General features: G+C 46.1%; 1 non-coding gene and 1 pseudogene across 1 annotated transcript; both read right to left on the reverse strand.

The window, feature by feature from the left end:
* Nucleotides 1-6,034: 6,034 nt before the first annotated feature.
* On the reverse strand, nucleotides 6,035-6,439 carry LOC704501 (synaptobrevin homolog YKT6 pseudogene; annotated as a pseudogene).
* Nucleotides 6,440-10,769: 4,330 nt separating this feature from the next.
* On the reverse strand, nucleotides 10,770-10,875 carry LOC114677829 (U6 spliceosomal RNA). Its single transcript, XR_003729267.1, has one exon. It is a non-coding gene; the product is annotated as a U6 spliceosomal RNA (small nuclear RNA).
* Nucleotides 10,876-11,883: the final 1,008 nt, after the last annotated feature.

The raw sequence follows: 11,883 nt of genomic DNA on the forward strand, positions 1-11,883 counted from the left end.
TCGGCTCCAACCAGTTACGGCTTCTGGGACTGTGGGCCTGGTGTTGTCAGTGTACCTGTGGATAGGAAGTTGGGTTTTTACGTGAAAATTCTAGATTTTGTAAAGTGTTGGCTAGTAGTAAAAATAGAGTATGGCCAAAACAGCTCAGAATTTTGCCCTCAGGCATCTGGTTTGTAATATCTGGGCTAGAGTCTCATTATCCCTCTTGTTGAGGGAGGGAAGTTATTAGGAGAAATTATTCCCACACCCCCCTCCTTCCACCGCCAATGGGAAGGAAGGAGGCTGCTCATGGGCAGGAAGAGGGAAGTGGTGCAACCTGGAGTCAAGGTGGATGGCTTGGGTTTAGGCCTTTGGAGGATCTCCTTGGGGCGGGGGTTGGGACAGTGTGCTGTGTGCCTGCAACGTCTTGAATGAGCGCCTGAGTTACCCCTGGAGAGCTGCCAGCCCCACCTGAAAGCCTGAACTTCTTGGCTCAGGTCTTCATGTGAGGCTCAGCCAGGAAGAAGGGGTGCCACCCACCTTTGTGAGGCCACATGGGTCATGCCAGCAACCCCAGATCCATAGGCCCTTCCTCCAGTTGGACTTCTGTGGACTGCACAGGCCCAGGAGTTCCTACATAAGCCCAAGGGATGTGAAGAGTGGAATCCCCAAAACATGGCTCAGACTGAATTATCTGCCAAGTCGGGGACTGAGGGCCAAGCCATGTTTAATTGATTTAGAAAATGAAGATATGGAGGCCGGGCATGGTGGCTCACACCTGTAATCCCAGCACTTTGGGAGGCCGAGGCAGGTGGATCACAAGGTCAGGAGTTCAAGATCAGCCTGGCCAACATGGTGAAACCCCAGCTCTACTAAAATATAAAAATTAGCCGGGTGTGGTGGCACACGCCTGTAGTCCCAGCTACTCAGGAGGCTGAGGCAGGAGAATTGCTTGAACCCAGGAGCCAGAGGTTGCAGTGAGCCAAGACTGAGCCACTGCACTCCAGCCTGGGCGACAGAGCAAGACTCCGCCTCAAAAAAAAAAAAAAAAAAAGAGAGAGAGATGCAAAAATATCCCGGGTATCTTCATATGTCAGTATATATGTGTGTGTTTAGTACCTCCTGGTTGGGACCCAGTTTGAAAGCCTGAGAGTCCTGGAGATGTGGATGCCTGAGAATCACGGTTTTACTAGGCAAAGATTTTCTCCTCTTCTCAAAATAGCTGTAGTTATTAGACATCCTAGGTATTTAGGTTCCATGTCACTTTCTCCAATTGGGGCAGGTTTTAGGAAATTGTGCAGGTGCCTGGTTTCCTTGTACAAACACATTTGCTGACTTACCCACTAATGTCAGAGCCGCTAAGTTTTCATGACTCTGTCATTGACTTAAATACTTCCTTTTCCCTTGACTGAGTCTCCCCTTATGAACTTTGGATGTTTAAAATGGAATTTAGTGATGTTTTCACACCACATTTTTCATTATTTAGCACTTTGGAAACAGAGGTTGTTTTGTTATAAGCTTTTTATTCTTCTTAACCTCCTCTGAATACTTGAAACCTTTCACGATGGAAATGAGTTTACTGTGACCTGAGTCGGTATTATACAGTAAATGCATGATTCTCAAAACACACTGTTTATGTGGAGAATAAACGTGGTCCGGAACACAGTGTTCAGTGTCTGAAATGAAATGCAAGTCTCCCGTTTCCCAAGGCTGACAGGGTGGTTGCTGAATGATATTCCAGCTGCTTAAATGAAGGGCCCTGGAAAGGTTTGTTGGAAGTGAATTCAAGGGCGTTGCCTCTTCGTGGTTGGGTTTGCTCTCCGAAGACCCAGGAATGCCCTACTTTCCTTGAATTCTGAGCTTCAAAGCTTACATCAATGTCCATCTGCTTAACAACCTGTTTTAGTAACCAAGTATACCAAGATGTTACTGTCACATTAAACTGTACTCCTGCACCCTTTCCTTTCCTTCCCTTCCCTTCCCTTTCCTCCCTCCTTCCCTTCCCTTCCCTTTCCTTCTTTTTTTTTTTTCTTTTATTTTTTCCAGTATCTCACTCTGTCACCCAGGCTGGAGTGTAGTGGTGTGATCTCAGCTCACTGCAGCCTCCACTGCCTGGGTACAAATGATCCTCATGTCTCAGCCTCCCGAGTGGCTGGAAATACAGGCATGTGCCATTATGGCCTGGCTAATTTTTGTGTTTTAAATAGAGATGAAGTTTCACCATGTTGACCAGGCTGGTCTCGAACTCCTGGCCTCAAGTGATCTGCCTGCCTCGGCCTCCCCAAGTACTGAGATTACAGGCGTGAGCCACCGTGCCCGGCCTGTACTTCCTTTCTTGATCACACCACCACAGTCTTGACTTGCAGGTCAATCTATACCTTATTTGACATAAAATATTGTCAGCAAGTCTAATGGAACATTCCACCAGAGTGGGAAACCCATCTCCAAGATGCAGTGGTGAGCTATTAATTAAAGCTGGCTCGTGCCCTCAGAGCAACTTTCTTTGATGCTGCTTGTGACAGGTCAGCATTTGCATCATATGCCCAGCGGAGCCTGCTCTGCCTGGCGTTATCACTTGTCCTTTAGGGATGGTGTGGCCTCTTTCTTCATGGCTGTGTTAGATGTCATCCAAGTGAATTGCTTCTTTCTCTTTCCTGTTTATTTGTTTTAGGGTGTCACCTCTTAGCCATCTGAGCACTGGGCTGGCTGCCAAAAAAGAGGTGATGATGTAACGGGCCAACTCCCATGTGGCTCAGAGGGGGAGGACCCCAGGACTCCAGGATGGGACAGGGCAGCCACTTCTCACCAAGGTGACACTGGGGCTTCTGAGTGAGCCTCTGAGTGGGGAATGGGGGGAGGGGCAACATGATGGAGGGGTCAGTGACACACCCCTGCCCCCATGAAGAAAGGATTTCTGCTTTGAAATTCCTCTACTAGAAACTAATTCCTTCTGCTCAGTTTTATTCCTCAGGAAGGGATGTGTGTGCGTGTGTGTGTGTGTGTGTGTGTTTTGACAGTTCGTTCGTTCTTTATTTTTTTGAGATGGAGTTTCGCTCTTGTCACCCAAGCTGCAGTACAATGGCGCGATCTTGGCTCACTGCAACTTTCACCTCCCGGGTTTAAGCGATTCTCCTGCCTCAGCCTCCCTGAGTAGCTGGAATTACAGGCATGCGCCACCACGCTTGGCTAATTGTGTATTTTTAGTAGACGGGGTTTCTCCATGTTGGTCAGGCTGGTCTTTAACTCCCAACCTCAGGTGATCCACCCGCCTTGGCCTCCCAAAGTGTTGGGATTACAGGCATGAGCCACCGCACCCGGCAAACAGTTCTTTCTTCAAAAGTGTTACATATTTATTGTAGAAAAATTTAAAAATTCACAGAGGCAATAAGTCATTAAGATCTATCAAGAACTATATACATATAATTACTATTTAAACCTGAGGGGCGTGTGTGTGTATGTTTGTGCACGTGCACACATGTGTGTAGAGACAGAATTTCATTTCTGTTTTTCTTTTTTTTTTTTTTTTTTTTGAGACGAAGTCTTGCTGTTGCCCAGGTTGGAGTGCGGTGGCACAATCTCGGTTCACTGCAAGCTCCCTCTGCCTCCTGCCTCAGCCTCCGGAGTAGCTGGGACTACAGGTGTCCACCACCACGCCTGGCTAATTTTCATACTTTTGTAGAGATGAGGTTTCACCATATTGGCCAGGCTGGTCTCGAACTCCTGACCTCAGATGATCCGCCCGCTTTGGCCTCCCAAAGTGCTGGGATTACAGGTGTGAGCCACCGCACCAGTATAAAAACTGATATCATGTAATACACACATTTTCAGTACAGTAAAAAAAAAAGTCATATGGTGAAGACTTTTTCTTTCCGATAAATATCAATCTATATCATCATTACATGGGTCCGTCAAAATTTGTTTAAATAAAAAAAAATTTAGTTTCCAGATTTATACTTGGGTGAACGTGTTTGAAGTTAATTTGTATTTTCTTCTTTTTGAGACATGGTCTTAAAAAAAAAAAAAAAGATGACTATTCAGGGTGCTAAACAGCCTGTCTGCTCCCTATTGCTAAAAGAATCCAACACTAGTCTTTTCTCACCTAGGAGTTGCATACAATTTCAGCAAATGCAAGAGATCCAGAGCAGCTCTAATATTCACCACTTCTATATACCTAGTGCTTAGAATAGGCTCTTTTCCAAGTGCTTTATGCCTATTAGTTTACTCCTCATGAAAGCCCTGAGAGGAAGGTGCTGTCACTAAAGCCCACTCCACTGCGGGGACACACGCACCCAGAGGCCAGGCAACTGTGAAACTGCCTTTGCAAAATTAAGACTGAGACAGCGAAAGAGATCTAACTTAACTGACTCCATCTTCCTTCTAACCTCCAAGCAGTCTTTGTTCATTCCTGGGCGCAGACTGAACTAACAACTTTGGGAGAAACTTAGCTTATAGTTTATAGCTTAAAACAAAGACGGTAACAGCCCTTTCCCAAAGCAGACCTCCCTCTTGCCTGGGGACTAGATTGCCTTTGTGGGACTAACATTAGCCACGACATTAGAAATTATAGTTTAGGAGTCATGCAGTTGGAGGCTACAAGATTCTGACCCTCCGTAAACTGCTCCTAGAAATCATTGCTTGAGATATTTTGCAGACCCTGCACTTGATGGATCAGCTGGCCCCACCCCATCAGTAAACGGGCTCATATGATCTTGTGGCTCCCACCCAGGAACTGACTCAGTACAAGACAGATTTGACTCCCTAATATTTCGTTCCTGACTAGTCAGCGCCCCCGGCTCACTGGCTTTCTCCTACCCATCGAATTGTCCTTAGAAACTCTGCTCCCAGAATGCTCGGGGAGACTGATTTGAGTAATAATAAAACTCCAGTCTCCTGCACAGTCGGCTCTGCATGAATTACTCTTTGTCTGTAGCAGTGGATGAATTGGCTCTGTCTAGGCAGCAGGCAAGGTGAACCCCTTGGGCGGTTACAACTGGCCCATAAGTGCGAGGCTCATGAGCAGCAAAGCAGACTAGCCCCCCAGGCGGCTCGCTCTGACCGCTGACGCTTTCCCCTTTCCCGTAGAACCGGTGTGCAGCCATTAGTTCACACAAGTCACATGAAAGCCCTGTGTGTCCAATCGTGCAGCCGCTGTCCACCACAACAAATATGGTGTTGGTCGGAAAACAATAGCTCTCCCCTTAGACACACAGTGAACCTTCTCTTTCTGAATATGTCCATTTCTTCAGTAACTACAAGAGGTATCTGCTATGTGCCAGGTGCTGTTCTAGAAACATATCGATATTCTTGTTTCTTTTTTTTCTTTTCAGAAGCCAGTTGGAGTTTATGGTTTCATTTGCCCAAAAATCCACCTTCATGGACCTCAAATTCTTTCCAAGAATCACTACCACACATATTAATTTGAACATTCTCCACCCTTCCACCATCCCTGCTTCTCCTGGGAACTTCAAAATAAAAATGGCCTGTGTGCCCCCACTCCAGGTCCTCGTGTAGGACTGTCTCTTCTTCTCTGGGGGCTGCAGTTCTGATGCGAATGATGGTGCTGTTCCAGTGCTGGGCCATTGCACAACACGAGTTTTGTTTCAGGAATTTTTTTATTTTTCTAGAGGGAGTCTTGCTCTGTCGCCCAGGCTGGAGTGCAGTAGTGCAACCTCAGCTCACTGCAGCCTCTGCCTCCCAGGTTCAAGTGATTCTCCTGCCCCAGCCTTCTGTGTAGCTGGGACTACGGGTGTAGGGTGCCATGCCCAGCTAATTTTGTATTTTAGTAGAGACGGGGTTTCACTGTGTTGCCCAGGCTGGTTGTGAACTCCTGACCTCAGGTGATCTGCCCGCCTCGGCCTCCCAAAGTGCTACAGGCATGAGCCACTGCACCTGGCCTCCAGGCAGTTTTATAGAAGGCACCTGTTCCTAGCACCTCGGATTTGGACACCAAGCCACCTAGCTTCTCACCTCGCTCTAACAAAGAATCCATGGTATTGTGCAGAATGATCTGGGTCTCGTCTGGTTCGGCCTGCACTTTAGTCATGGGGTCAGCGTCTCATGGGTTCTGGTATCTACTGAGGTGACCATCCAGGGATGCAGAATGGATTGTAGCAGGGGATCCTACTGGCCAGTCTTTCCTGTTGACTTGCTTGGAGAATTCATCTAGTACTTTCTCCAGCAAGGTAAAGGCCACCAGGGATGGGCACTCATTGTCAGTAATGATGACACCTGCAAGACTGTCATTCTGAACATAGACGTGCCACAGATAGTCTTGTTCTGCGACAGAAGCTCTAGTGCCTTTAGATGAGCGCTCCATAATCAGTTGACTTGTGAAGGTCATGAATTCCTGAACGCTGGATCTCTGAGAAAAGCTGAAGGAAGCCACATCGTCGTACCCGACTTTGAGCAGTACTACCTTGGCCTCGCCTTTGTAGAGGACACTGAGGCTGTACAGCTTCATGGCTCTGTGCCCTCAGGCCACCTGCCTGCCCAGCTGCGGGACCGCTCTGGGTATTATGACTGTGGTATTATGAATACCACATTGGTATTCATAATAGATGTATGCACAAGGCATGGAAGCTACTCAAAACACACAAAGATACCTGCCTCCTGGAGGGGATATTGCTCAGACCAGCAGGTAACAGGCCCTCGTATAAGAAACTAAGAGCTTTAGAGGGGCCCCTGCCTGCGCAGGCCCAGGTATAATTGTGACGGAGAAGCTGCACTTCAGTCCCTCAGCCAAAACCTCTCTCGGGTGCCTTTCATTTGATTCCAGCTGTCCTGTCTTCCTGGCTCCCAATGCGCTGTGCTGTCTTCCCAAGTTACTCCATTTCCTGATCCCAGCCCCGGACACTGTGCATCTGTCCATCCATCCAGTGAATTCTTTCAATCTGTCGTTCAATCACCTCTTACTGAGTTCCTTCTTGGTGACAGGCACTGTGCTGGCTGGTAGAGATATACAGATAGACAAGGCAGCCCTTTGCCCGTGAGCCAGCTCCGGGACATTCAGGTGGAAAGCACCAGGCGTTGATGAAGCAGTCAATTAAGTTTGATGACATATTCTGTATTTGGAATGAAAGATAGAAATTGGGCTGGGTTTCGAGGCTTACGCCTGTAATCCCAACACTTTGGGAGGCCGAGGCGGGAGGATTGCTTGCTTGGGCCCATGAATTTGAGACTAGTTTTGGCAATATAGTGAGACCTGGTCTGTACAAAAAATAAAATAAAATAAAAAACTAGCTGGGCATGGTGGCATGCACCTGAGGTGGGAGGATTGCTTGAGCCCATGAGGTCGAGGCTGCAGTGAGCTGTGATCATGCCACTGCACTCCAGCCTAGGTGACAGAGCAAGACTCTGTTTCCAAAAAAAATTGAACAAGTATTGGGTAACACCTTTAAAAAGAATGTCTGCAAAATTGTTTCTAGTTTCTCTGGGTTTCTTCCCATCAGGGAGCAGAATGTTAGAGTAGGAAGAGGATTTGCGAGGTCATCCAGCCAACCTCCTGGCTGCCTTACAGAAACTTGAAGATGGTCTCGGATTAGAACTCGCTCCTTAGATGTTTCAGAGACACAACCTACTGTACACAAGCAGACTTGTCCAAATTGATGTTTAACATTGATAAGCTATACTATTATCTCTAACCAGTTGTTCCACACCCTGCCCCAATCACTTTTTTTTTGTTTTTTGAGACAGAGTCTCACTCTGTCGCCAAGGCTAGAGTGCAATGGTGTTATCTCACCTCATTGGGACCTCTGCCTCCTGGGTTCAAGCGATTCTCCTGCCTTAGCTTCCTGAGTAGCTGGGATTACAGGCACCCGCCACCACGCCCACCTAATTTTTGTATTTTTAGTAGAGATGAAGTTTCACCATCTTGGCCAGGCTGGTCTCAAACTCCTGACCTCAGGTGATGCACCCACCGGGGCCTTCCAAAGTGCTGGGATTACAGACCTGAGCCACTGAGCCCAGCCCCCCATCACTTTTAATGTAGGCAAATTCGTAGGAGCTTTGAAATATACAGTCAGGTGATGCTTCACTATGGGGATATGCTCTGAGAAGTGTTAGGTAATTGTGTTGTTTTAGAAACATCATAGAGTGCATTTACACAAACCTAGATGGTATCGCCTACCACATACCTAGGGTAAGTGGTAGAGCCTATTGCTCCCAGGCTACAGACCTGTACAGCAAGTACTGAATACTGCAGGCAATTGTAGTGCAATAGGAACTATTTATATCTTCAAACATATCTAAACAGAAAAGGTAAAGTACAAATATGGTAACGTAATCTTAAGGGACCACATAAAGAAATGACTGGCAAAGTTACATAAAAATGCCCTTGGCAATTATGCATGACTTGACCTGCAGTAACTACCGGGTCCCACATAATGAGCGGAAGGTCGGGCACCCTACTACAGCTCATAATTCACATGGGTAATTTGATGTAGTTGTTAATGGTCTGCCATAAAAAAGAGTCATCATCCTAACAGCTCCAAAGCTATTTCTATAACTGATCTTTATCCTAGCAGTCACAGCTGAACACGCCCACATGGATCCTCAGTGAAAGGCAAAGTTAGAAGCTGGCAAGCTCTCCACTAGTTGCAATCACGCTGATCTAAGATGAATCCTTTTATTGGAAATCTGGTGGGCAAAGTGCCAGAAGCTCTCTTTTCCCTGGGAAATAATATAGCTTCTAGGTAATGTGTACGTTATACAGCCCATACTTCCTGGCCATGCTTTGCCCTAGGGTTGGGGAGACACAGTGGGAGAGAGAGAGGGGGAAGGGAAGGGGGAGAGGGAGAAGGAAGAAAGAGGGAGGGGAAGTGGGTGGGGGAGGAGTGGGCATGAGGGGGAAGAGAGAAGGAAGAGGAAGAGGAGAGGGAGAAGAGGGAGGGGAAGTAGAGAAAGAAGGGGAGGAGAGAGAGAAGGAGGAGGAAGGAAAGGAAAGGGACAAGAGGGAGGGATGACAGGGAGAGAGAGGGGCTTCAAACAACCTTCAATGCACACAGAATGGCCCCCTGCTTCTATTTCTTTCTTTGAACCAAGAATTTAACTGAAAAAGAATTTTAAGGCCCAGTGTAGTGGCTCATGCCTGTAATCCCAGCACTTTGGGAGGCCGAGGCAGGTGGATCACTTGAGTTCAGGAGTTTGAGACCAGCCTGGCCAACATGGTGAAACCCTGTCTCTACTAAAAATACAAAATTGTACTGGGGAGGCTGAGGCAGGAGCTACTGGGGAGGCTGAGGCAGGAGAATCACTTGAACATGGGAGGCAGAGGTTGCAGTGAGCTGAGATTGCACCACTGCACTCCAACCTAGGCAACAGAGTGAGACTCTGTGAAAGAAAGAAAGAAAGAGAGAAAGAGAGAAAAAGAGAAAGAAAGAGAGAAAGAGAAAAAGAGAGAGAGAGAGAAAGAGAGACAGAGAAAGAAAGAAGAAAGAAAAAAGAAAAGAAAGAGAGAAAGAAAGGAAGAAAGAAAGGGAGGAAGGAAAGAAGGAAGGAAGACGGAAGGAAGGGGAAGGGGAAGGAAGGGAAGAGTAGGGAAGGAGGGAGGATGGGAGGGAGAGAGGGAGGGAAGGAGGAAGGAAGGAAGGGGAAGGGAAAAGGAAGGGAGGGAGGGAGGGAAGAAGGAAGGAAGGAAGGAAGGAAGGAAGGAAGGAAGGAAGGAAGAAAGGAAAGAAGGAAGGAATTTTAAGGCTAAGTTCAGTCATGCACCAGTTTCAGTGAACTATGAACTAAATATACAGCAGGGGTCCCATAAGATTATAATGGAGCTGGAAAATTCCTATCACCTAGTCACATCTTGATGATCCTGACCCTGTGTAGGCTAATGTATGTGTATGTGTCTTAGTTTGTAACAACAAATTTTTAAAGTTAAAAAATAAAAAATTTTTTAAATAGAAAAAAGCTTATAGAATAAGGATATAAAGAAAGAAAATAATTTTGCAAAGCTGTATGATGTGTTTGTGTTTTAAGCTGTTTTACGAAAGAGTCAAAAAGTTAAAACAAATGAAAAAGATTATAAAGTAAGAGAGTTACAGTAAGGTAAGGTTAATTTATTATAATATAATTTATAATTAATTTATTATAATATTCTTTTAAAATATGGAATGCTGCATGAATGTGCATGTTGATATGGTTTGGCTGTGTCCCCATCCAAATCTCATCTTGAATTGTAATCCCATAATCCCCACATGTCATAGGAGGGACCCAGTGGGAAGTGATTGGATCATAGGGGCAATTTCCCCCATGCTGTTATTGTGATAGTGAGGGAGTTCTCAAGAGATCTCATTTTTTGTTTGTTTGTTTGTTTTGAGACGGAGTCTTGCTCTGTAGCCCAGGCTGGAGTGCAATGGCATGGTCTCAGCTCACTGCAACCTCCGCCTCCTGGGTTCAAGTGATTCTCCTGCCTCAGCACCCCCGAGTAGCTGGGATTACAGGCGCTTGCCACCTTGCCCAGCTAATTTTTGTATTTTTAGTAGAGACGGGGTTTCGCCATGTTGGCCAGGCTGGTCTTGAACTCCTGACCTCAGGTGATCTGCCCGCCTCGGCCTCCCAAAGTGCTAGGATTATAGGTGTGAGCCACTGCACCCTGCCGAGATCTGATGGTTTTATAAGTGTCTAGCATTTCCCTTGCTTGCACTCACTTCTTCCTGCTGCCTTGTGAAGAAGGTGCCTTGTTTTTCCTTTGCCTTCTGCCATGATTGTAAGTTTCCTAAGGTCTCCCTAGCAATGCTGCACTGTGAGTCAATTAAACCTCTTTCCTTTATAAATTACCCAGTCTCAGGTATTTCTTTATAGCAATGTGAGAACAGATTAATTCACATGTCATCCTTGCACAGGGGCCATGCTGATCTTCTCTGTATCATTCCTTAATGTATTACTGAAGAAAGAAAAATATTTGCTATACATTTGGCGTAGCCTAAGTGTACAATGTTTATCAAGTCTACAGCAGTGTACAGTAATGCCCTACGCCTTCACATTCACTCATCACTCACTCCCTGACTCACCCAGAGCAACTTCCAGTCCTATAAGCCCGTCCATGATAAGTGCCCCGTTCAGGTGTGCCATTTTTATCTTTATGTATTTGTAATTTTAATTATAAGGAAGGAGACCACTACTACTCCTGCTGCCCTCCTCCCCCCACCTTGCCTAGTTCACAAGGCAGGAGTAAAGAGAGAAAGAAACAAAAGTAAGATAAATAGCCAGACAACCTTGGCACCATCACTCGGCCCTAGAAGTTAAACAAAGTAATAATAACAACATCAACCCCTGGCCTAAACTACTTGTGTTATCTGTAAATTCCAGACACTGTATGAAAAAAAAGCATTGTAAAACTTTCTGTTCTGTTAGCTGATGCATGTAGCCCCCAGTCACGTTTCCCACGCTTGCTCGATTTATCACGACCCTTTCATTTATCACGACCCTTTCACGTGGACCCCTTAAAGCTGTAAGCCTTTAAAAAGGCCAAATATTTCTTTCTCGGGGAGCTCGGCTCTTAAAACGCGAGTCTGCCGACGCTCCCGGCCGAATAAAAAACCTCTTCCTTCTTTAATCCGGTGTCTGAGGAGTTTTGTCTGCGGCTCGTCCTGCTACATTTCAAAGAATTTTTTTTTTTTTTTTTTTAAATAGAGATGAGGTCTTGCTTTGTTGCCTAGGCTAGTGTTGAACTCCTGGCTTCAAGTGATCCTCCCACCTTGGCTTCCCAAAGTGCTAGGATTACAGGCATGAGCCATTGTGCCCAGCCCATTTTTATCTTTTTTTTTGGTTTTCATTTTAAATTTAGTTTATTGGTTAAATCATGATATAGAAGTTCACTGTTCAAAAAATCATTAAAGATTATTGAGGCCAGGTGCGGTGGCTCATGCATGTAATCCCAACACTTCGGGAGGCTGAAGCGGGTGGATCACG

This window comes from Macaca mulatta, chromosome 4 (genome assembly GCF_049350105.2).
Source record: "Macaca mulatta isolate MMU2019108-1 chromosome 4, T2T-MMU8v2.0, whole genome shotgun sequence".
NCBI classification, from domain to species: Eukaryota; Metazoa; Chordata; class Mammalia; order Primates; family Cercopithecidae; genus Macaca; species Macaca mulatta.